Source organism: Fukomys damarensis, unplaced genomic scaffold, assembly GCF_012274545.1.
Source record: "Fukomys damarensis isolate Sample0158 unplaced genomic scaffold, DMR_v1.0_HiC HiC_scaffold_20, whole genome shotgun sequence".
Classification (NCBI taxonomy): domain Eukaryota; kingdom Metazoa; phylum Chordata; class Mammalia; order Rodentia; family Bathyergidae; genus Fukomys; species Fukomys damarensis.
The window spans coordinates 11,180,048-11,202,633 of NW_022900932.1; the positions used below are offsets into that span (position 1 = coordinate 11,180,048).

The 22,586-nt window shown below is 45.9% G+C and overlaps 1 protein-coding gene across 5 annotated transcripts in view; it reads right to left on the bottom strand.

Moving 5' to 3' along the window:
* Nucleotides 1-22,586, bottom strand: part of Rcan2 (regulator of calcineurin 2) — a 188,298-nt gene that overhangs the window by 139,205 nt on the left and 26,507 nt on the right. For 2 of the 5 annotated variants that reach the window (XM_010617757.3, XM_010617761.3), the window contains exon 1: nt 19,095-19,445. The exons of 2 other annotated variants lie outside the window; for them this stretch is intronic. The gene's annotated coding sequence lies outside the window, so the exon portion shown is untranslated. Of the gene's footprint in view, nt 1-18,796; nt 19,064-19,094; nt 19,446-22,586 lie in introns of those variants that run through there. One more of the 5 variants, XM_010617760.3, reaches the window with a different exon arrangement.

A 22,586-nucleotide genomic window follows, 5' to 3' on the forward strand; every position in this document is an offset into this window, starting at 1 on the left:
CCAGAGTTCCAGTCCAAATACTCCCTCCATGGCTGACTGTGTTTCTAGGCAAGTTGGCCTCATGCACCAAGTTTTACCTCCCATAGCTGGACATGGGGCCAGTGAGAGCCAAATGGAACAATCCCAGGATGCAGAATCAAGCCAGGCAGCTGCAACTGTGCAGGGACTTGGGGCATCTGATCCCTTTGTTTCTGTGTTGGTGACAAAACCTGAGTAATGTAGAGGAGGAAGGATGGGGTTGTGACTCATGGTGTCAGAGGTTCCAGTCCATGGTCACTGGGCCCCAGACCAAGCATCATGATGAATAGTGATGATGTCCCCTCAGAGCAGCAGGAGCAAAGGGAGGAGGGGCAGATGTCCCAATGTCTCCTTCAAGGGCAGCCCCAGTGACTATTCATTAGACCCCCGGCTCCCCAAGGTACCCTACCACCAGCAGCATCACCAGCAGGTGGCTAGACCTTCCACATGTGGCTGAGGGGGTGAAGGGAATGGTGGAGATCCAGACCACATCCATCTACTTGGACCTTCAATCCACGTCTATTCTCTGGGAAATGCTTCACATTCCAAGAAAGGCCCAGGATTTGATGGACTGTGGGCCAAGAATACGAACCACCATCCTAAACCCCTTGCTTTGATCACTCATCTTCAACTAAAAACATGCCCTAAAATGCTTAGCTTTCTCACACAAGATACAGCTGTGGGTTTCTGGATGTACTCACCAAACTTTCCTCCTAGTATCATCTTCCTACTTAGTTAACTGATAACTTCCTGGCACACATCCATCTACTTGGACCTTCAATCCACGTCTATTCTCTGGGAAATGCTTCACATTCCAAAAAAGGCCCAGGATTTGATGGACTGTGGGCCAAGAATACGAACCACCATCCTAAACCCCTTGCTTTGATCACTCATCTTCAACTAAAAACATGCCCTAAAATGCTTAGCTTTCTCACACAAGATACAGCTGTGGGTTTCTGGATGTACTCACCAAACTTTCCTCCTAGTATCATCTTCCTACTTAGTTAAAAATGTAGTCAGGGCTAAACCCATGGCTCCCGGGGATGGCAGATCACAGTGTCCACCCACCACGGACCACTGTCATCAGCAAAGTGGCCTCACCTCAGGGTTGCACAGCCCTCCCTCCTCCCTCCTACAGCACAGGTGTGGTATTAACAGCATTTCCAGAGCAAACCCATTCTTGCGAGTTTCTCATCCCTCCATGTACCATGCGTTCTTGCTCTTCCTGTGATAACTGGCACTCAATATGGTTCTGATCCATGGTGCAAGTGAGACACATGGTCCATAACAGCACAGCACCAGCCTCTGCTCTGAGCTCCTCTCTGTCCCCCGCCCCCACCTTGCTTCCCTGTTTAACTCCCCACTCCCTCGGCACAGTGGCTCCTGGGTCACAATTGTTGTCATCTGGTCTGCTAAATCCACAGCCTGCAGGGTCCTCCCCCTCCCTCCTTTAACTTTACCCTGGCACAGCTGACATTTGATCTGAAAATAAGTCACTGCCCCAACTACTGCAGGTCACTTTAAAATTCCTCTTTTGCATCCTTTACTTCAAGATGTTTTCTATCATTCCCTGCCTTTCCCCCACAATCACAATATTCTTCAAGTTCCTATAGAAGAAAATTCGGATTCATCTCCAGCATGGCAAAGGAGAGCACATCTCCTGTCTGGAGGAATCTGCCTGCCCTTCCTGGTCAACCACAGGCCAACCAAGAGGCTAACAAAAGCCAGGCAGCTGGATAAATGACTTCTGGTTTTTCCTCTCCTTTGTCAGAAAGTCACAATTCAGGGTGATCCGTAATTAGCCCCCACTTCTCATGCCATGTGTTGTTTACAGGAAGGAGCTGTCCCAGATTCTGGCCCTAAAAAAACCCAAAGAAGGCCTTTGATAGAGTCCTTTGTGGCCTGGTGCAGTTGGGGCCAGCTCACCTGCTCCAGCCAGGAAGAGCAGCATGGGCTCGAAAAGGATGGATCTGTTTTGGTGGCAGTTCGCTGGGGGCACTCACAGAGGCTTTATGAGGAGGCAGAGGCTGGAGCAAACTGGTGGGGACTGTGAGACCAAAGTAAAAGGGGCCTAGGAGTTAGTGCTCTAACCCTCTCCCACTGTAGCCATAGCTCTGACCTTTGTTCAAACCCTGGCTCAGGAATGTAAGGCAATCTTGTACTGTATGAAGTCCAGAACATGATTAACGTGTAAGTTAGTGGTTCTAGACTATGAGATAAAATCTGTACCGTACATAGAGACCCCAAATTAATTGTCTGTTTGCTCATCCTGAATGTCTTGGTGGCCTTTGAAACATCCTATAGGTATCTGTTAATCATCAATGTGTGACTGCTGAGTACGTGACTGCTGAACACCAGCTCGAATCAGCAGACTTTTGTCCCCTGCCTGCAAGCTTAGAATGTTAACCCCCCTTTTTTTACCCCCCCCCATAAAAAGAACCTCAGCCCCTGAGCTGGCACTTCTCTGAGCCAGCTACTTGGTTCTGAGAGTGCCGTCTGGCCAGACTAATAAAGGTCTGTTTACCATCTAGCCTGGTGTGTTCCTTCCTGGGTGACTCTCATTCCTCCGTCGAGCTCCCAGAGCCTCGCTGAGCTATAGGACTCAGCATCGTGAAGGCCCTTTCGGCTGTTCATGCTCCTTGGAGTGGAAGTGAGACTTTAAATCTTACAGGGACAACCTTGTTTGGTCACTCATCCACATTTTGAGAACTGGTAATTTCAATGCTTGGCTTCCGCATGGAATCACTACAACAAGCAAGCCAGCAGTGAGGAAGAGACGCATACAGTCCTTCTACTTGTCCAAGGAACAGATGGGACACAGTGCTGAGGTGTGACTGTGTCCCTTCCCAAGTACAGGTATTGGAATTCAGTGGCCCATGAATACAGTGTAAGTAGCAGGCCTGGCAGGGGTGATTAGGCTATGAAAGTGACTGAGGCTTCAGGTAGCATTGGACCTGCTTGCCTTTCCTCCTCTGGCTGTGCAAGGACACAGCATCCACCCCTTTGGAGGGTTCAGGATGTGCTGCCATCTTGGAAACAGAAAACAGCCCACATTAGGCAGCCAAACCTGCCTGCACCTTGACCTTGAACTTCCAGTCTCCAAAATTGTGAGAAAATAAATTTCTGTATCTTATAAATTATGAAGTCTTGTGTAATTTGTCATAGCAGCAAGGTGGCTGCATCTTTACCATGGGACCAGGGTGAGGTCTGTCTGGGTTGCTGGGCTCCAAGGTAGCAGCTCTGCTGACAAGTCCAGCCCTCTTCACTTGCTATGTCCATCTCTCCACCTGCAGATGTGAGCTGCCTGGGAAGGGCACTTGCTACTTTGTGCCTCTAATGTAGGGGTGCTTCAGGATGCATCTGATTGGTAAGAAAAGGGCTAAGGAACCAATAGTGGTTAGAAATGAGTTTAGAGAGCAGGACAAGGCCAGAACCCATGGGACTTGGCAGGCTGGATAGGAAGGTTGCAAACAGAAGAAGAAGAAAATCAGGAAAGATGTTCTTGGCAGAGCCATAGAAACTGAACTTTAGAGGAGCAGCAAGGCTAGGGCATACATGCTATGGGAAGATGGAGGGAGCTGAGGGTGGAAAGCAGCAGTGGTCTCCAGCTTGGAGCCTGAGAACTGAATCAACACAACCACAGCCACAAACCACAAAGACACAGCGAGCAGGACTCCAGTGTGAGTAGCTGCAGAAGGACACAGGCAGAAGAACGTGTAGAACTTTCCTTCAAGCAGCTACATGCCAGCATCCTGCCATGTTCTTACAAATAAATCAAGGCTTATTTTTCCCTGGGTGAAAACATCATCTTTCTCATTATATACAGTCTGTCTTTTTTTTAAATCAAGGAGTTCTTGTAAGTACTCTTGGGGATTTCCAAGGATTTGTTGGGGGCATTTTGTGACATTGTTCGATTTTTGACAAATGCCAGATTAAATGCATTTCCTGGTTTTTCACTCAAGAACATCCCAGAAGCCCTGGAAATGTTTCTTCTTGATCCAGGTAAATACCTGAAAGCCCTCTCTTTCGCTGAAGTTAGTGATAAAGCAGTTACAGATGCTGCTTGACTTATGATGGAATTATGTTCCAATAATCCCATCATAAATTGGAAATATCCAGAAATCAAAAATACTTTCCATGTGCCCAGTCACCCAGCATCCTAGCGCAGCAACATAGTATACTACAGAGCCTCAGTGCATGCCCCTGTAGATTGGCCCAGGATCAAGAGAGGGGATCCTACTAAATATTACTGGTATGGGGAAAGATGAAAATTCTGAGCACGGTGTCTACTAAATGCGTGTTGCTTCTGTACCACTTTCAGATTGAAAAATCCTAAGTCCAATCATCATTAATTAGAGATTGTCTACACCCAGAAACCCCCGACAGGCACCATGTCCTTCCTGCAGAGGAATCACAGATCCTGGCTCTAGCTTTAGCACTTAAAATCACCATCTCCCAGGCAGTTCAGTGCTTAATATTTCTTTTACCTCTGCTTCCATCCACGATCTCAGAGTGAGGGGCCCCCTCTGACCAAGGAGCAGACATGGATCCAACCCATTTATCCCCAGCACCTCCCTATATCCTAGAGGGAGGCCAATGGCCACTGGTCGTTCCCTGGCCACTTGGAAACGGGGAAGGAGGTGAAGTCCTTCTGTGCATGGCCAGCCTCTCTGTCCCGGGGCTATGTAGTTACTGATTGAAGAGAGAACTCTCTGACAGCTGCGTGTCACCTGCCACTACCTCGACAGCAAAGCCGGGGGCCAAGCACGCCCAGCACATCAAGGATAATCTCTCTGCTCGTTAAGCCACTGAGCAAGCTTCTGGTACTTGACAGTCATTTTCTGCTGGGGCTGACCAATTTCTTGACAATTCAGGGCAGTGGGTGTATTTTTAACCTGAAGTAGGCTGTGAATCATTACATCCACTGCAGACGGGAAGAGGGAGAGAAGTGCTGCCTGCGGACAGGGAAGGGAGAAGGTGACAGTGGGCAGGCGAGCGGCCCTCCCCGCTCTTCTCCAGGGTCAACTCACTTGACTTCCATGGCCCACTTCCTCTCCAAAGAAACCGAGCAACAGGAACCCTGACAATCTCCAGCTGTGTCAGCCTCAGAGTTGTTTCACCATATGCTCTTTGCACTCTCTCCATGCAGTGTGTTTTCTCTAATAACCTCAGAACAGAGTAGCTGAAATGCCATTGCCTCCAGAATCCATAGCGATCGACACTTCTACCTCGCTGGGAAGCAGACTCTGTGAGGATATACTGGAAGCTAGGAGTTCTGTTTACTCATTTAGCCAATAATTATGCAGAATCCACCAGGTACATTGCCACAGGTACACCTGCCCCCATCACATCCAGAGCTGTCAAGTGGGAACGTCAGGAACCACCCCCTGGGTCTTGTTTCTCTTTTCTAAGGCACAGCTGACAGGTCCTCTCATGAACTCCTTGTAAATTTGGAAGCCAAAGAAGATGGCCAGGTGACACAGTTAAAGAATAAGGTGCAGACAGTGGGAAAGTAGTGCATGGAGGGGGCTTCCAGAGTGTGACACTGTCTAATCCGCCACAGAGCCTTATAAATCACAGGGTGGTTACAATTTGTGCAAACTGAAGCTCAGCTCACAGGCAGAACAGCAGCACTGAGACTGGAGTCAAGACCCTGCACCTCCAGCTTTCCACCTCCCCAGTTCAAAATAATCAGAAAATATAAATCCACCAATGCATTTTTGGTACTTTGGCATAGGTGAAGTGAACCAAATAATCCATAAAGCTATGAAGCATTCTTCTGATGATTAGGCAGGAAACAGCCCAGTGAATGTTAAGAAGGTCACAATTAAAATACCATCCACAGCCATCAAATCCACCCCTAAATTCCAATTAACACTGCACCAATGCTTCTGCTATGTGGGTTAATTCCATGGTGGACACAGATGCCGTGTAGAGCCACGAACAGGGATCCTGCCTCACAGGCTGGAACCTAAAGGTGCCAGTTCTGTGTCTCATGTTGCTGTGAACTAACACAAAATATGGACTTCAGCCTTGACCCAGCTTCCTGGCGCACCACTCCTGAAACCCGAGGAATTTCCCAACCAGAGCAATAGTAGTGCTGTGGGCTCAAATATTTAGTCTTTTGTCCCAGGCTCCTAAAAGATGACAGGGCATCCTCAGAACCATGAAGACAAAAGCATCTTGTATCTCATAGTATGCCCATGCAACCACCGCCAGTCAATAGTAGGACAGGATTTTTAGAAAATCCCTAGATCACCACAGGGTGGAGCTGGTTGCCAGGGGAACCAACCTGTGATTGGAGGGCTGGGAGTTCCAGTCCAGCCCTTGACCTCTAGGGAGGAAGGAGAGGCAGAAAGTGGAGTTGATCACCAGTGGATAGTTGTATAACCAAATACACCTAAATAATAAATCAGCCATAAAAACCTAAAAGGCAAGGGTCGAGAACCAGGTTGCTGAACATATCCATATCTTTATCCATAGACTGAGAGGGTGCTGCACCCTAAACCCACTGGGACAAAGCTCCTGTTTATAGGTCCCCTCCAGGCCCACACTATGTCTCTACCCAGTGAGACATGTACATTCTGCTAATGTCTGAGTCATAAATGGGTTTACTACGTCAACTGCTGCCTCCCATTCTGCGATCTGTGCTAGCAAATGGTCAGACCCCACAAGAGGATCAAAGAGGTCACGGGAACCCTGATTTCCAGCAGGTCAATCAGAAGTTCTGGCATCCGGAAGGGAGGCACATGTTGGGAGATGAGGTTAACTCTAGTAGATACTATTGGAATTGAATTAAATTACAGGACAGGCACCAGGTGTGAGAGAATTGGTTGATGCAGGGGGGATCAAACATCTGGCAGAGCAGTGTCTTGTGCTGTGTTGAAATGAAAGAATAAAATTCTAGATGAGTTAAGATTCAATTTATAAAAATGATGCAATCGAGTCTGCAACGTTTCTGTATAATGCACATTTTAAAAAATAGCCTCAAATAGTGTTAAACCCACAGCTGCTGAGCATTGCTGTCTGGATGTGAATCCCAGCTGTGCCTTTTACCAGCTGAGTGGCTTGGGCAAGTTATTTAACCTTAGTTTCATTATCTGTCAAATGTGGAAGGAGACAGGTGATACCAAAGGTCACATGATGGGTAGGAGGCTTAAAATAACACCTTGCATCTAACCAGGCTAGGAAAGTGTTACTTATTAATACAAATATCTCCTGAATGCAAATTTGTCACATAACACTAAAACTGTAACAAAGTATAAAAATAGTAACCAATCCCTACAGAATTGGTGCTGTCTTGCTTCCCCTGGAAGGAGGATCTTGGGGGAAGCACCTTGCAGGAGGCAACACAGTTAAAAGTAATTTTACAGAAAGGGATGTCACAGCTCTTACCATGAAATGGTGAACAGGAAGCATGTGTATATACTTTGAGCTTACGGTCCAAGCTCTTCCTAAGTACATCCTGAAAAGCTATCAAACACCTTTCTACTCATTGGAGGCCACAAAAGAAAGAACCCCCCTAACCCTTGCCCTAGACTTAAAGATGAGCACAAAAATCTCCACCAGCGATCATTTTCATGAGCCCTAACTCTAAAGGTGCTATAATGATCTGCAAAGACCAGCATTTACAAAGGATGAGAGAGTTCACAGATCCCTTTGTGATGTAAACTGGGAAACTGAGGCAGAAACTGCTAAGGGGAGATCAAGGCTCTCCTGGGAAAGTCCTGGCCACCCTGGTGCTGTTGCCCAGTCCCTAAGAAACCCCCTCCGCAGTCTTTCCTCTCCCTGTGCAGGTTGTCAGCGAATAATACCAAGGAGAGTGAAAATAAACTCTTCTGGGAACCTATAGCTCCGGACACTTTTCCACACATTTTTATTACAATTGTAATTAATGAGAAGACAGTGAGTTAGACAGGAAAAAAAAAGTTCCCTCTGTCACAGGATGTCCCGAGGCTACCCAAGGTTGGCACTGCTCTCCAGCCAGCATTTTCTTGCCAGCTGTCGACTGTCTGCCCCTCTGTCACGCACCATGCCCACCTGCTGTGGAGTTGGCCTTTCCTCCCTTTCCATCGTGTTCACTGTCCTGTGTCCTGGTGATTCACAGTCCTGCAAAGGACTCGTCATCCACACAAAGCACTGAAGACACTGTCAGGGATCACCTGCTCTCAGGGTCTGGACAGACTCAGGGACCTTCTAAACCAGAAGCCTTTCCAATCCCAATGCATTGCCATTATCTTCCTTGCTTAGGCAGGGCTGGTACAGCTTGCTTGCTACCTGTGTCACAAATCTTCCTAGTGGTGATGGGAAGATGATTATACATCAGGGTGACGTGCAAAAGCAGCTGTCCATCACTGGAATAAGGACAGAGAGACAAAGACTCCAACAGCACCTTGGCTGATGGGGGCAGCCAGAGATGCATTCAAGACCCTCAGTGATGGAGAAGTCTCCTCAAGGTCAGACCCTCCCCTTTCCAGCTAGCAGTCACAACTTGAAAGGAAACTTCAGCTGCTTAGTCCTCAAGAAAGACCTAGAGTAGGCTGGCCAGGCCCCTGGTGGGTGGCCGAGCTTTTCTGTTGAGTGGTAGGTTTTCCCTTAGACAACACAAAGGAATTCGGCATACAGAACTCAAGTTTGAACAATGTACAGACCACTTAGGGAAAAAAACACTATCCTTAGGGATATTCCTACTGAGGGAAAAAACAGGCCTCCTCTCTCAGTTTTGACTGAAATTGTTTTACTGTAAATGATATTTAAAAACATAAAGCTAAATTTTTACATCTTTAAAATCAAACTCCAACAGAATATTCTAATCAGATGCAAGTGAAATTATAAAACCAATTCAATTCAAATGAACAACACTGACTTACTATTCACCTGCTGACATTTTTGCTGAAAGTTCTTCTCCATTTGCACTATGACTTGGATTCATAGCTGTTTTGGATTTCAGAATGCTCTGGGGCCTGCTCTGCAGTCAGACCCTTCTCCCATGCTTCCTCACTCCTAGCAAACAAAGCAAGCCTTTTCTGGGCACACTGTGTGAGCACAGCCTTTTCCATGTGAGCCTACAGCTCACTCCAAGAGTTCAAAGCAGCTAACAGCCATCAGCAGCAACTTGATTATAAGAAAACAAAGCAACAACCCCCAAAATTCAGGTATCGAGATCATGTGGCAGTATTCTTCATCATAAGGTCATCACCCAGAATATGCTGATATTATTTTTAGATTACAACTGAAATACTGAAAACACAAAATTTCAAAGGTACCCTATGGAAATCTTTCCTCAGTCCTTATGAATGCCCCCATATACCACCTGGACAAGAACCAGCTGCTTGGAGACTAAGAGGCTATTTTTGGTCCTGGATCCTCCCATCTCTTACCTGCAAACCCTAAGCAAGTTCTTCATCTTCCATGATCCCAACCTCCTCATCTAAATAACATGAGGGTAAAAATAGAATGGACTCCCAGGGTTGCTGAGAGGCCCTAGGCGCAACACATGTGGAGAAGTCTTTAGTCTGGTGCCTGGGCTTCATGGGGGTCCAGTCAATGCTCACAATTATGCCCGTTAATTTGCTTTCCATCCAGGTTCCACAAAGGAGGAGAAGAGACACTGCCCTTACCAGAGCAGGAGCACTTCAAAATGATCTGATTCTGAGACAGAAGAAGCCTTTAGCACATCTGCCTGCAGGGAGTTCAGACGCAGACATTCATCACATTCGGTGCCCTGATATGTGACAGGGAGGTGGTACAAGGTCACGTTCCAGAAAGGAGCCATCTATGCACACTCGCCAAGTGAAAGGAGACAAACTCATTGTGTGCAGTTACTTATTTTTATGGTTACTTGTGCAAAGAGAACAAAGGCTCTACAGACATTCAAAGGTGTTGATATCTTCACGTTTGTGCTTCTGAATTATTGAGAGTGGATACAACGGGTCACCAGTTCATTTTACCACTGAGCCTGTGCCCCGACGTACAAGCTCTTATGATAATTATGGTTCAGGTTGCAGGGACTGGGTGAAGAGTTAGCCAGGTCTTCAACCCTAGGGTGCTTAACGTCCTGGAGAGGTCACAGGTAAACAAGGAAGCAGGTTGCTGCCTACTGGACTACGAATTCACTAAGACAGGGTCTGTGTCTTAATGGTTCATACCCTCAGGGTCAGCACAGTGTCTGTGGGCAGCAGAGGTCACTGACTGTGTGAGTGCATGATACAGAAAGGTGAGGCTATGTGTGTGCTGTAAGCACAGGTGCAACAAGAACAAGCACTGGAGGAAATATAGAAGGGATTGAATTGAAAGAAGACAGGAATTTCAAGGAATAGAGATGAAACAGTGTCCAGCTAAAATTTTATGTACATTTGCAGTGCATTCTAAATGGTTCTCATTGGTTAAACAGCTCTTACTCAGATTGTTATTACAGCTAGCAATTCTCTGACACTCTATATCTGCAGATTGTATGCAATTGTGTCTTAGTTTATTTCTTAATTTTATTATAAACAACTTATTGGCTTATTACTTATTAGAGTGGGAAGCTGAAGAAATAATATCTGGTCTTTAGAAGCTGTGTTTCAGTTATTAGTATTGGTCCTCTGGGGTTCTCTAATAAGTAGCTACAAAAAAAAAGTCAATTTGCAATTAGGAAAAGAAATGTGCATATTTGGTAGCATTTACCTTGCCGTTATTGACAAAAGGCCTGACTGACAGCATCCCTACAATCCAGGAAAAATGTCATCATGGTTAACACATTGTCTTTAAAAATTAACAATCTGAGGAGGAAAGAGGTATAAGAACAGTTTGCTCAAGCAATGATTAGGATACTGCAGAGGCTGTGTTAAAATTTCACAATAGTAAAAACCCCAAAGCAAAAGACACAATTTTTAGATATGTTAGAAAATCACTACAAAAAGGCTGATTTGATCACAAAAGGAATAAGTAAAACAATAAAAGTGGTCTAAAACAAGTATCTTAGAGATAATCTCACACCAACTAGATAATGAATCAAGGTTAAGTATTAGTCATCTGGCCCTAAATGATAACTTTTATTATTACTATTGCTATCATCATTTCTAAAATTTCCCTCTGCTAAGTAAGTATATTCTACCATCTGTACTTTTCCTTTTTGGAAGATGAAGTATGTCTATATCTTTATTGTCCCATTTTGCGGGGAGGAGGTAGCATTATTTTAGCTTTCTGAAGCAATGTGGTGTTTCTGCTTCTAAAAATGGAACCAGAGGTTGGGGAGAACTGGGTGGGGACAGAGAAAGAGGGGTGTCCTTATGATCAGCTGGAAACTTTACTCCATCAGCTTCCCAAATATATGGAATTAGGTCCTGATGACCAGTTAGGCAAATGTCTCTGAACTGTATCACTGTTTGGGTTTTCTTTTCTATAAGATGTGCCCTTGAAATTTATACTATCCTAAAAATACCTAGGATTAGTTTTCATGAAAATCCATTAAGACATCTCTAATTCCATTCAGACAAAATAAACCTATCATATTGCTTTGGCCTGACTTGCAGTACAATAGCAGGGAGGGGCTGGCTATGAGGACATCACAGTGATGGACTAAGGGCTGGATTCAGGACCAGAAGCAACATAGCAGGCATGGCTTGTGTCTGGTCCCCATTACCCAAGACAGAAGCCTTTGGGATAAGTGGAGTCACACTTGCAAGTGAGATTTTAAACAGTAAAACTGGAAATGTCATGAGGACCAACTGTGTTTGGCAGTTTCCACTCTAGAGACCCTGAAGGTAGTTCCCAGAATCATCATACTCTTTCCCACCAGCGCTCTCCACAGTGGTTTCCTGGGAGCTGTCCAGGTGAACAGGAAAAAGGATGAAGGAGCAGAAAGCCAGGCCAGCAGAACCCTTCCCCTGGACCCCCATCAGGCACTATGCACTGCCCCATGTCCTACACAAGCTATTGACTCACTGGAAGCTACTGAGTCCCTCAAGGCCTCTCTACACTTTTAGCATCCCCAGTTTCCACTGCCATCCTCTGAGCAGTTTTTGCACAGGCTAAGACAAGCAGTTGTGGGAGCCATGGGGTACAGAGCAGGTTCCCTCTTCTCTCACCCCTCCTGGGGCTGACCTTTCCCAGTCCAGTCATCTGCACACATGTGAGGCTGTGCAAGCTTCCTAACCTTCCAGAGCAAAAGACATGGGGCCTCCCACTGTGCACACAGAATGGGAGAGAATCCCTTCCCCCATACATGAGGTCTGTAAGGCCAAATCCCAACAACAGTCCAGAGTGTGAGAGAAGAATTCCCACTGTGCCCTGTGATGGGCTGTAGACACAGGTGGGAAGGCAACCTCTGGCAAATCTGAGAGAGCACATATTCCAATCCAGGGCTTCCCCTAAATGAAACCTTGTCAAATTTTGAAGTTTAATGCTAAACAACAGCTGCATGTGGAACAGAAAATCACTATGAGACAAAGAAATAAGAAAATAAAGGATACAAAATAAACACTTTTGTGAAATGACAGTTGCTGACTATCTTTCTTGACACTTAACCTTTTATTTTAATAAATGTTGTTTGTGCATCATAAGAAGTTCCAATGAATATCATTAATGCACACAGAAGGAAAATATTAACATATTCATGAATGTACTTTGGTTTTATTTGTCAAGGCTGAGAGATTTTTCTTGAGCAAATAAAATTTTGTTTGAACTATGCACTAATTCATCTGAATTTACCACTTTCTATTGCAAAATTCATGTGCTGATACCTATAATCAAGTAAGCTTTTTCTTGACAAATTTTTAAGCATCCAAAGAAAAGGAAAATTTGAATACTGATTTCTCTTTGCCAGATAGCATTTACCAGGCTTTTGGCTTTAACAGTTATACAAGTCAAAAAAAAAAATATATATATATTAACTTAGCCTGTCTTTCAGATAATTTTATGGGAGGAAATAATTAAAATTTGCTTGCTGTTCACTTCAATAAATTGGTCAGTGTAGTCAAAAGAATCAATACGGTGGCCTATTTTTCTTTGGGGAGACTAATCTGATTAGTCATCAAATTAAAACTCTAGGATAATGAAGATTTAGGCGGTTTTCTGAACAGTTTCACTGGTTATCCTAGTTATTTATCCTGCACGTGCACGCTGCATGGTGTCACCTTTAGGAAAGGCGAGGAAAGGTATGTGTAGCTGAAGCTCACCCAAAGGACCCAAACAGAGACAGAAGCCTATCCAGCTGCCAAAAATACAACCCTGTGAACACGCATCCACACTCACACTCTCACTCCAGGGTCTGCACACCTTGTGCTGAACCGAGAGGCTGGAAGAAGCAGAGTGAGCCGGCCCACACTTAAGCAGAGCTGGCTTCATCCTGGCCAGTTCCCATCACCCTCAGAGACTGTTGTTGTCAGGAGAGAAGGTCATCCACTGACATCCACTTCCTGCAGACCCTTACCCAGATAAGTCTAAGAGACCCCCCTTCCCACTCATCTGCAGCTCCCAAAGTCCAGCCTCCCTGAACGAGCAAGGCGCGAGTGTTTCTAGGCTGCATGCCTCCTGGAAATGGAACACCCTCCAGCACTGATCTCCACCAGAAAGAGCGCATCACATCCAGCAGGCATGCGCTGAGCTCTTGAGCACTGGGTTATGGGAGTGACCATTACCATGACCTCCCAGAAAAGCACCTAAAAGCCGTACAGATATTTAGGAAAAGCCTCTAAGAAGGTCCATCTATTGAAGCCATATTTCCACTTCTAAGAATCTACCTGAAAAAGATAACTTGAAATATGGAAAAGACTGCAGTCAGGGATGCTCAGTGAAGTATTACTTAGGATGTTTTGGTCAACTGGGAGCCATCTAAAGTCCAACAGGAGGGAAGAGGGTTCATGAATTATGGTAACTTATATACGGGAAAGCGACTGAAACAATGTCCAAAGTCACCCTGACATGAAAGGTATTGATTGAAAAGGTTTGGTGAAATACACAAGACCCAAAATTCTCTATGGTTTGGTCCCAATTACGTCAAAATATACATACAAAAAGACTGAAGGGAAATACACAAAATGTTCACATTAGTTGGAATTTGCTCAGTGATGTGTGTGATTTTAATTTTTCTAACTTTCTTGTGTTTTTCAACATTTTTATGGAAAGCACATTTGGTAAGAAAAAGAGATCTCAAAAAAAAAAAAAAAAAACCAACAACAACAACAAAAGAGTTAGGTCCCACATGGGAGCAGACCTCAGCCAACCCTAGGGATTGTGCTTACCTCCCAGAGCAGAACTCTGCACCCTCGGTGAACCTTAGTGACAGCTTCTCTTCTCACCCCTTCCACAGTCCCTTCCCTTCCTCGCCCTTGGCTCTGACTCACCCTCAGCCTTCTCCCTTTGTACTGAAACCCTGCCCAGTCAGCCTCACTTCTTGTCTCTCTCTCCCAATTGCCAGACTGCTCCAGGTAATGGCAGAGTCAGCCCCATACTGCCCAAGCCTGGTGCTCATTACAAATAAATGACTCTCAGAGGAAATGAGTCCTTTGTATGAGGAGACACAGTTTTCTCAGTGTGTTACAGAGAAGCACTTCCTATCTAGTCAGCCTGCCATCTACTGGGCTGTATTAGTTCCCAATTGGGTAGATAATTGTCACTCAGAGACCTTCACCTTCAGGATGTGCTCCTCCGTGGACAGGGACAATAGTAACCTGCCCAGGAGTTGTCAAAAGGATTAAACGAGACAACAACGTATGTAGTGTGCTGAGCAAAGCGTCTGGCACAGGGTCCACGTGTGACAAATGCCAGCTCCTATGACTATTAGGTTGATGAGAAGCTCAAGGTCACATAGCTGGGAAGTGACAGCCCTGAGATTGGAATCCCAGCCTCTTTGTGCCAACTTCATGCTTTTCACCCTGTGTCCCAACAGGGTACAGGAAGTTCAAGGCACGGCCCATGGCCCCAGGATATTTTATGAAGCTTTGCAGCAGGCACAACTGTCACATGAATGCATGAAGCAGTTATTTCCACAAAGAACTAAGGAAAGAGTAATAAAAGCTACACCGAGCTCAAAACTACATAATTCTTTTGTCCAAAAATAATCATGACAGTGTGTTTTTATGTGTGATTTTTTGCAAAGCTTGGGAACCCTGTCTTTCATCCCTTGTTTCAGTGTGCTTAGTGGGGAGATCAGATACGAAAATGTAGGCCTTTCCCTCTCCATTACAGAAAATATTTCTGTGACTATTCTGAATTACAGGAAATTGGAGCTATTTTGGGAAGCACTCCTTAACTTCTAGAAAGTGCCATCCATAGTCACATAACTTACTATATATTTAAAAAGCAGTTTCAGTTAAATTTGACACCCTTTTGTTCCTCAACAAGATGAATTTAAACTACAACGCATGACACCTAGCATTTGGTAACACAAGGATGGTCAGCACTTTATAGTCACAATAAGCAGTAACATTTCTTCACAGCAACTTGGCCTCTGTATAGACTAGAAAAAGAAGAATCCAAAGTTCAGTCAAGGAAAGTGCTCCTTACATACAAGAGGTCAATATTTTAAAGAGTAGTAGAGAGATTCACATTTTGAATCTCTTTTTATATTCCCAATAGGTCCTTTTTTCTAAGATGGACAGATGATACTTAACAAAGGGGTGGCTCTTCTGGAAACTTTGCAGTGGGACAGTTTGCTTCCCTTTCTACATGTCTGCTACCCTGAGGACAAGGGGTGGGGACTCCCATTTTCTGAGCATGGTCAACGAGGCCAATTTGTAAATGGTGTCTGGTTTACATTTTCTGTTCCAATCCTCACATCAACTTTACGACATGGGCATTAGTTGTCCAGTTTTTCAGAGATGAGGAAATGCTCTAAGTTTAAGTAACACGTCTAAAGTAAAGAATGTGGTCAGTGATTTTGGATACTCCCCTGCTTTAGGGACTGTGCAGGGTTCTCCCTAACATCAGTCCCCCGCCCCAGTAGGCCTGCATTGTGTGCTGATTCATACAAGCCATAAAGAACAAGCAGATGTTTGAGTTCATGCTTTCCTAAGTATCCTGTTATAAAAGCTACCAGGTAGGCATCATCTTAACCCAAACCAATCAATTTTGTAGGAGGATCTTAAATCCTTTCAGGATACAGACTCCTTAAGTGAGCATTAAGCCGATGTCATCTCCTGGGGTTACACAGATTTAAAATAACTACAGCCTGAACAGAGATGTGAGTTTACAAAAGCACAGTATATCAGCTGCAAAGCCCTGCCCGACAACCAGGCCTCCGGACTCAGTTCCAATTCTCATCTATGGCATCAGCCACAAATACTCAAACACGGGGACAAAATACATTCGAGGCTAAGGAGGAATGATTTTAATGTTACTGTGTAAGTCACACTGGCAACTCAGGGCTTCAACACAGAGCTGAAGAACCTCTTACTGGCCGAGTGACCTGAACAGGCACCCTCTCCTCACCCTGGTTTCCTTTTCAGTTACGTGAGAGCAGTGCCTGCCATAGGTTACCAGCAGGACGAAGGTGATAATCCACGGACAAGTCTAACTTCTGGGTGCTCAGCACATAGGAAGCAAGCTAAGTGAAGGTTAGACAGGATTATCATTATTCACACTTGGCCAGATCGGTAGTGGGAATGACTGAGTTAATACATTCACTCTTGGACATAAAAGCAGAAACAACTTCCTGGGCCCTGGTTGGCCTTCTTCTTCAAAGGTCACACGTCAGGAGCCTCAGTCAAAAGTAAGCACCAGGTAGGAAGAAATACAAGTGCCCACTGAGCAATTTCATTCCCATGTTCAAAAGAAAAATTCCCCATCTTTCTCAAACTTGCTCGTCCTCTTTCGTCCCCAATTCAGCTAAAAGCCTCAGCATCCTTTTCATATCTAAAGTCCTCTTCCCAAGTCCTTGCCTGTCTGGTGACCAAGTACCAGGGATTCTCCTCTGCATAGGTCTCTGTAGATTTCTCTTCTCTCCCTTTCTGCACTGTCTCCTGGTTCTGGCATCTTATGACTTATTTTTTTAAACTCCAAGCTGAGTTCATTCCTTTCTGCAACCCTTCCTCCTTGCCACCTACAGAGTCATTTTTCAAATTATACATTAGATTAAATCATTTTCCCATAAAGTCTGCAGGGTTCCTCCTCCAGGGCAGGGCAGAGGCTGATCCAAGCTGAGTGGAACCTCCTCCAACTCCCCAACACCCACACCTCAGACTCCTAGGTGACTCTTTTTCTATGTGGGATGCCCAGCACCTGCTTGGGGGCTCTGACTACCCCCTGGGATCCAGTCCAAACCTGTGCTTTCCGCAGACTCTTCCCGATCCCTGCCACCCTGCCTCCTCTGAGCTCCCACAACTTGTTCTCATCAGCACTAAACGCTCACCATGTGGAATCATTATCACCTATTTCCTCATCCTTCCATTCTAGGGAATATGGGCCTCATTCTTTTGAGCCCCAGCACAGGGCCTGCACAGCACACAGCTGGTGGCATCAGTTGAGTGGATGGCAAAGAAAGGAAGAGGAAGAGGAAAACGAAACCTCCCTGAGGCTAGAGTTGGTCTTGTAATGAGAAGCCTAGCTCCTGACCTATCTAGGACTGTGCGCAAGTAAGTGTGCAAGTGGCTCTTCAAAGTGTGTAATAAAGAGTTGCACAAGAGAAGCCCACGGTCCCCATTTGGTCTGTTCAGTGCTCGTCCCCGGGGAAAGGCGCTGCTGGTTCCCAAACTCCCTAGGATCTGTGTGCATTAGGCATTTTCAATCCTGCTGACATCCTGCCCCTTTAGTTCAGGACAATCTAGGCCTGGTCTCAGGCAATAGTTGCTCCACAAATGCTGATTCAATTTGCAGTTGACTGGAAAGCAAAGCGCTGCTCACATTCTACATGAATTGAACTCAAACACAGATCGTACTTAATATAATAGCTCTGAGGCTCAGGAAATCAATGGCTGCACTGAAATCAGCCAAATGTTCACTCCCTGCCGGCCCCAGTCAGCATTTAGCTGCTTCTCGGCCTCAGCTTCTGTGCATCCATCTATCTTCCCTGTGCCGGCAGATGTAGGAGGCCGGCTAGCGAGTGTCACCCTGTGGCTGCGCCACATCTGCCCTGAGTTTTGAAGTCAGTGTCACCGAGGGTGGTGCAGGCATGGAAGTTGAGCTGCGTGGCACCAATGTCCTACTTTCCTCAAGCCTCAGCCTGCCACAGTGTGGTCCTGGCTGAAGGGGACCAGGTGGGAGCCGAAGGGTAGGTTGTTACGTCCTTTCATTTGCATGAGTGGGAAAATGGGGGGCTGTTTGAAGCAGAGGAGCCCAGAAAATGTTTTTCCCACTAAAAAAGGACACACACACACACACACACACACACACAACCAGCCGGGCAATGCACTCGTTAGATGCTCTTGTCCCTTCCCTGAAAAGGGCAGGGAGGTGTCCAAACCACACTCTGCTGCATCAGTGGGGACAGGAAAGACAGTGTATCTGGAATAAATCCTAAACTGAAATAAAACCCAGGCCCCGTGGTAGGTGGTGTACAAGATGCCCAGGACCCCGCGACTGCCTGAGTCCAGCCCAGGTAATTTTCAGGTGCCTGAGCCTGATCTGGGGTGGGGGGCGGGGCGGGGACTCCAAGTGCGAGCCTCACCCCCAGCCCACCTTTGTCCCCTCCGGAACTGCCAGGCGAGGGCTTTGGAAAGCTGCGCCCCCTGGAGGGTGGCCCAAGACCTCCCACGGGACCTTGGCGCTGGACCCCATATGCCGTCCCGGGACCCCGAGACACCAGATCTGGCGCGAGACTGCTGTGCATGCACAGGGAAGAGGGGTCCGGTGTGCTCACCTGGGGTGCCCAGGGTTCGAGGATCTGGGGTCCTGGCAGGGTCTGGGCGGAGTCCGAGGGTCCTGGCCACATCCCCTTTGGGCTGTCCTGGGGTCCGCGGTGGCCGCACCACCCGCTCTCCCCCCCACGCGACACACCCGGACCCAGCAGCTCTGAGGCCGCTCGGTGGAGACGGTGGAGAGGACGGTGGAGACGGCGCCCCCAGCGCCCCCAAGTGCCGACCCGGCTGCTCCAAACAAACCCAGCCCCTTGAGGCTTCCCGGGTCGGGGTCGGGGTGGCAGGGTCCCGGGCACCTACCGGAGGGACGCCCTGTGTGCCTGAGATGGGGAGCCCCAGACTCGCCGAGCACTCGCTAGGCGACAAGGACTCTGTGACGGCCGGCGAGGCGGGGAGGCTGAGACCGAGGCGAAGCAATCCAGGAAGATCTGCGCCCGAGAAAGTGAACCGGCAGAGGATCTACTCTGAAGAGAAAGCGACTGGAGGATCAGGAAGCCGGCTCCCAGGGTACAGCCGGCGCCTGGGGCAGGGAAGGAATTATGCAAGCGACCCTAATAGGGATCTGCCTGGGAGGGTGCTGCGGTGCACCTCACCTGAGCAGGGACAGCAGCCCTGACTGTCCTGCGCCTGTCATCTCCCTACTTGCTGCATAAACAGGCCTCTCCTGCAGCCTCTCTGTTACTTAATAAGATTAGCATTGCACCGAAGCAGCCCATAAGCATCAGTTATTCCTCATTTACACACACACACACACCCAAACCCTCTCCATTCTACTGATTGGCCTGCATTATTAGAAACAGAGTGTCAAGCAAACATCTTCAGAGTTAAAAATGATCTTAGACTTCTCCAGCCTTCTTCAGGATGCACGAATCAACAATACTTGTTGATTTAGATAAATTGCCATTTGGAAAGGAATTTTTAAAAGAACGTTATTCCAGGGAGCAAAAGCTTTCTTCCCTAGAATTTTCTCTCACTGATTAGAACTCTCCTTTTGAAATGGCCCCAGAACTGAGTTCAAGTTCTCTTCCCCATCTCTGAGAAAGCTGAGGATGGCTGTGATGTCTGACTCTGTCAAGCCTCCCCTTTCCAGGTAAAAAAACAACATCCACAACCAGAAAGCCTGGTGTGGTGGCTCACCCCTGTAATGCTAGCACTCCCGAGGCTGAGGCTGGAGGATCACCATGAGTCCAAGGCCGATCTAGACCACATAGTAAGTTCAAGACTAGCCCAAACTACATAGCGAGACCCTGTCTCAAATAAGTAAATACCTACTGTAGTTCCTACAATCTTCAACAATTTGACTTTCATCTTAATAGTACCTATATTTTTGTGCATAGATGTTTATAGAAGGTAAAATGTTCTGGTTATAGAAGTAACATGTTCACTGTTTCTGCAAATCTGGATGCTTCTGCAAATCTTGGAAAGCGCAAACTTTGAATGAGATGATACACAAAGCCTTTAGCACAGTGTTGGCACTTGTTAGATACTGCAGATGGATCTTGGCCATTTCCCACCTCTCACAGGTTCTGTTCACCCTGGTAAGGGTTCCCTACAAGTTTGCACAGCCGCTGACTCCTCCTTTCCCTGCTAAGGGAACTTCTGAGAGCTGAGGACCTGTGGAGGACGGAAGGTAGAGGGGAGAAGGAACGAAGGGTAACCACGGTGGCCTTACTGGGTTTGTCTCTGAAAAAGCAAAAGTCAGTAGCCACATAAATGCTAACAGGAGTAGAGAAAGGAATTCATGTGGCTGACGTGGGCAGGGTTTGGAGCAGAAGGAAGAAGGTTAACAAGTGCCAAGGACTGAGGGTGATAGGGGACCAGAAGACAGGCTTTGTTTGCTGACATTTATGGAGCATTTAGGATATGCCAAGCTCCATCAAGTTATTTAACCCTCAGCAGCCCTGTTGGATACATTGGGCCCCAAAGTTATGACAAACTTGACATGCAAACAACTTGGGTTAATTGGGTGAATGAAAGATTCATCTGCCTCTTGTTATCCAGAGTGTGTACCCAGGTAAGCATCCAGATCTCAGCTGTACTGACCTACAACCAACCTGAGTTACAACCAGCCCTCGGGAACCCATTGAGTTTGTAAGTCAAGGGTCTACTGTACTATAATTAGCCAATAGAAAATAAAGCACAGAAAGGTTAAACAAATGACTTGCCCAAGGGAACAGATAGAAAAGCTAAATTCAACCCAGACAGACAGGATTTGGACTCTGAGCGAGATTAGACCACACTCAATAGTTCATATGACAGGATGGAGGTAAACTTCTTTTCACTTGTTAAGGGATTATCCTAAGAGATCAAAACTTTCATATTATCTTGAGACTAGGCTGCCGCTTTTTGCTACTCTTGTTATTAACACTTCGCTGAGACTGACTCCCAAGGCAACTTGACTTTATATGGATTACATGCCTCTGAGATTATCTATAGACAGCTAGTTTATTTTTATTTATTTATTTTTAGTGCTAGGGGTTGAACTTGGGATCTTGCACTTTCGAGGCAGGTGGCAAAACCACTGAGCTAAATCCCTGGCCCCAGCTAGTTTATTTCTAATGAACCTGGATTATTACGTGCATAGTGATTACAACTTTATGAATGGGTATTTTCTCACATCCTTACCTGGTTTGAACGTTTACAAAAGCTTTTAAATTGCAGTAAAATTCACAGAATGGAAAAACTCATCATTTTAATTAATTATTCATTCAAGTTGTTGAAGACTGTAGGGACTGCAGTAGGTATTTATTTACTCATTTGAGATAGGGTCTCACCATATAGTTTTGTACACACGTGATATCGTACAAAGAACCTCTATCGTGTAATTCTAGAAAACTTTTGTCACCTCACAGGAAACGCCAACCCCGTTACACAGTCCTTTCCGTCCCCCACTCTACCCCACTTCCTTGGTAACCATTGTTCTGATTTCTGCCTCTGGCTTTACTCATCCTGAACATTCGTGATAAATGAATTCATTTATTGTGACCTCTCATGTTCCACGTGGTGTTTTTAAGGTTTATCTCTGTTGTAGCGTTGCACCCTCGTATGTGCTTCTTGTGGCTAAATAACATCTCATTGCCCAGGAGCACTTTATGGATTCATCAGTTGATGGCTTTTGTCTATTACAACCGATGCCACTGTGGACGTGCATGTGCAGGTGGATGTTTTCCTTCTCTTAGCCACATACCTCGATCAGAAGTGCTGGGTAGGACGGTAATTCCATGTTTAACCTTTTGGTGAATGGCCAAACTTTTTTCTCTAACATTTTACATTCTTACCAGCAATGGAAGAGGTTTCGTATTTCTCCCTATCATCAACAACAGTTGTTGGTTATTTTTTTTTGTTTTCTCTCTCTCTTTAAAAAATATACCTATCTTGGTGGTAGAATGATTTTTCATTGTGGTTTTTATGTGGATTTTCCAAATGACTAATGAGATGGATTAGCGTTTCCTTTACTTATTGGACACTTGGGTATCTTCTTTGAAGAAAGGTCTCTTTATGTCCTATACCTGCCTTATTTTTTAAGAGCAGTTTCAGGCTTGCAGAAGGGATTCCATCAGAAAGTGTAGAGAGTTCCCATGTACCATTTGCCTCTGTGCTAGACAGCTTCCCTTACAATCAAAGCCCTACATTATGAGGCATGAACCTACAAGGGTGTGTATTAGTACTGAAAAGCATATTAACCAAAGCCTGTAGTTTCATTGGGGTTCACTCTTGGCTATACCATCTGTGAGTTCTGACCAGCGTGTGATGATGTACATCCACCATTACAGCATACAGAATGGTTTCATT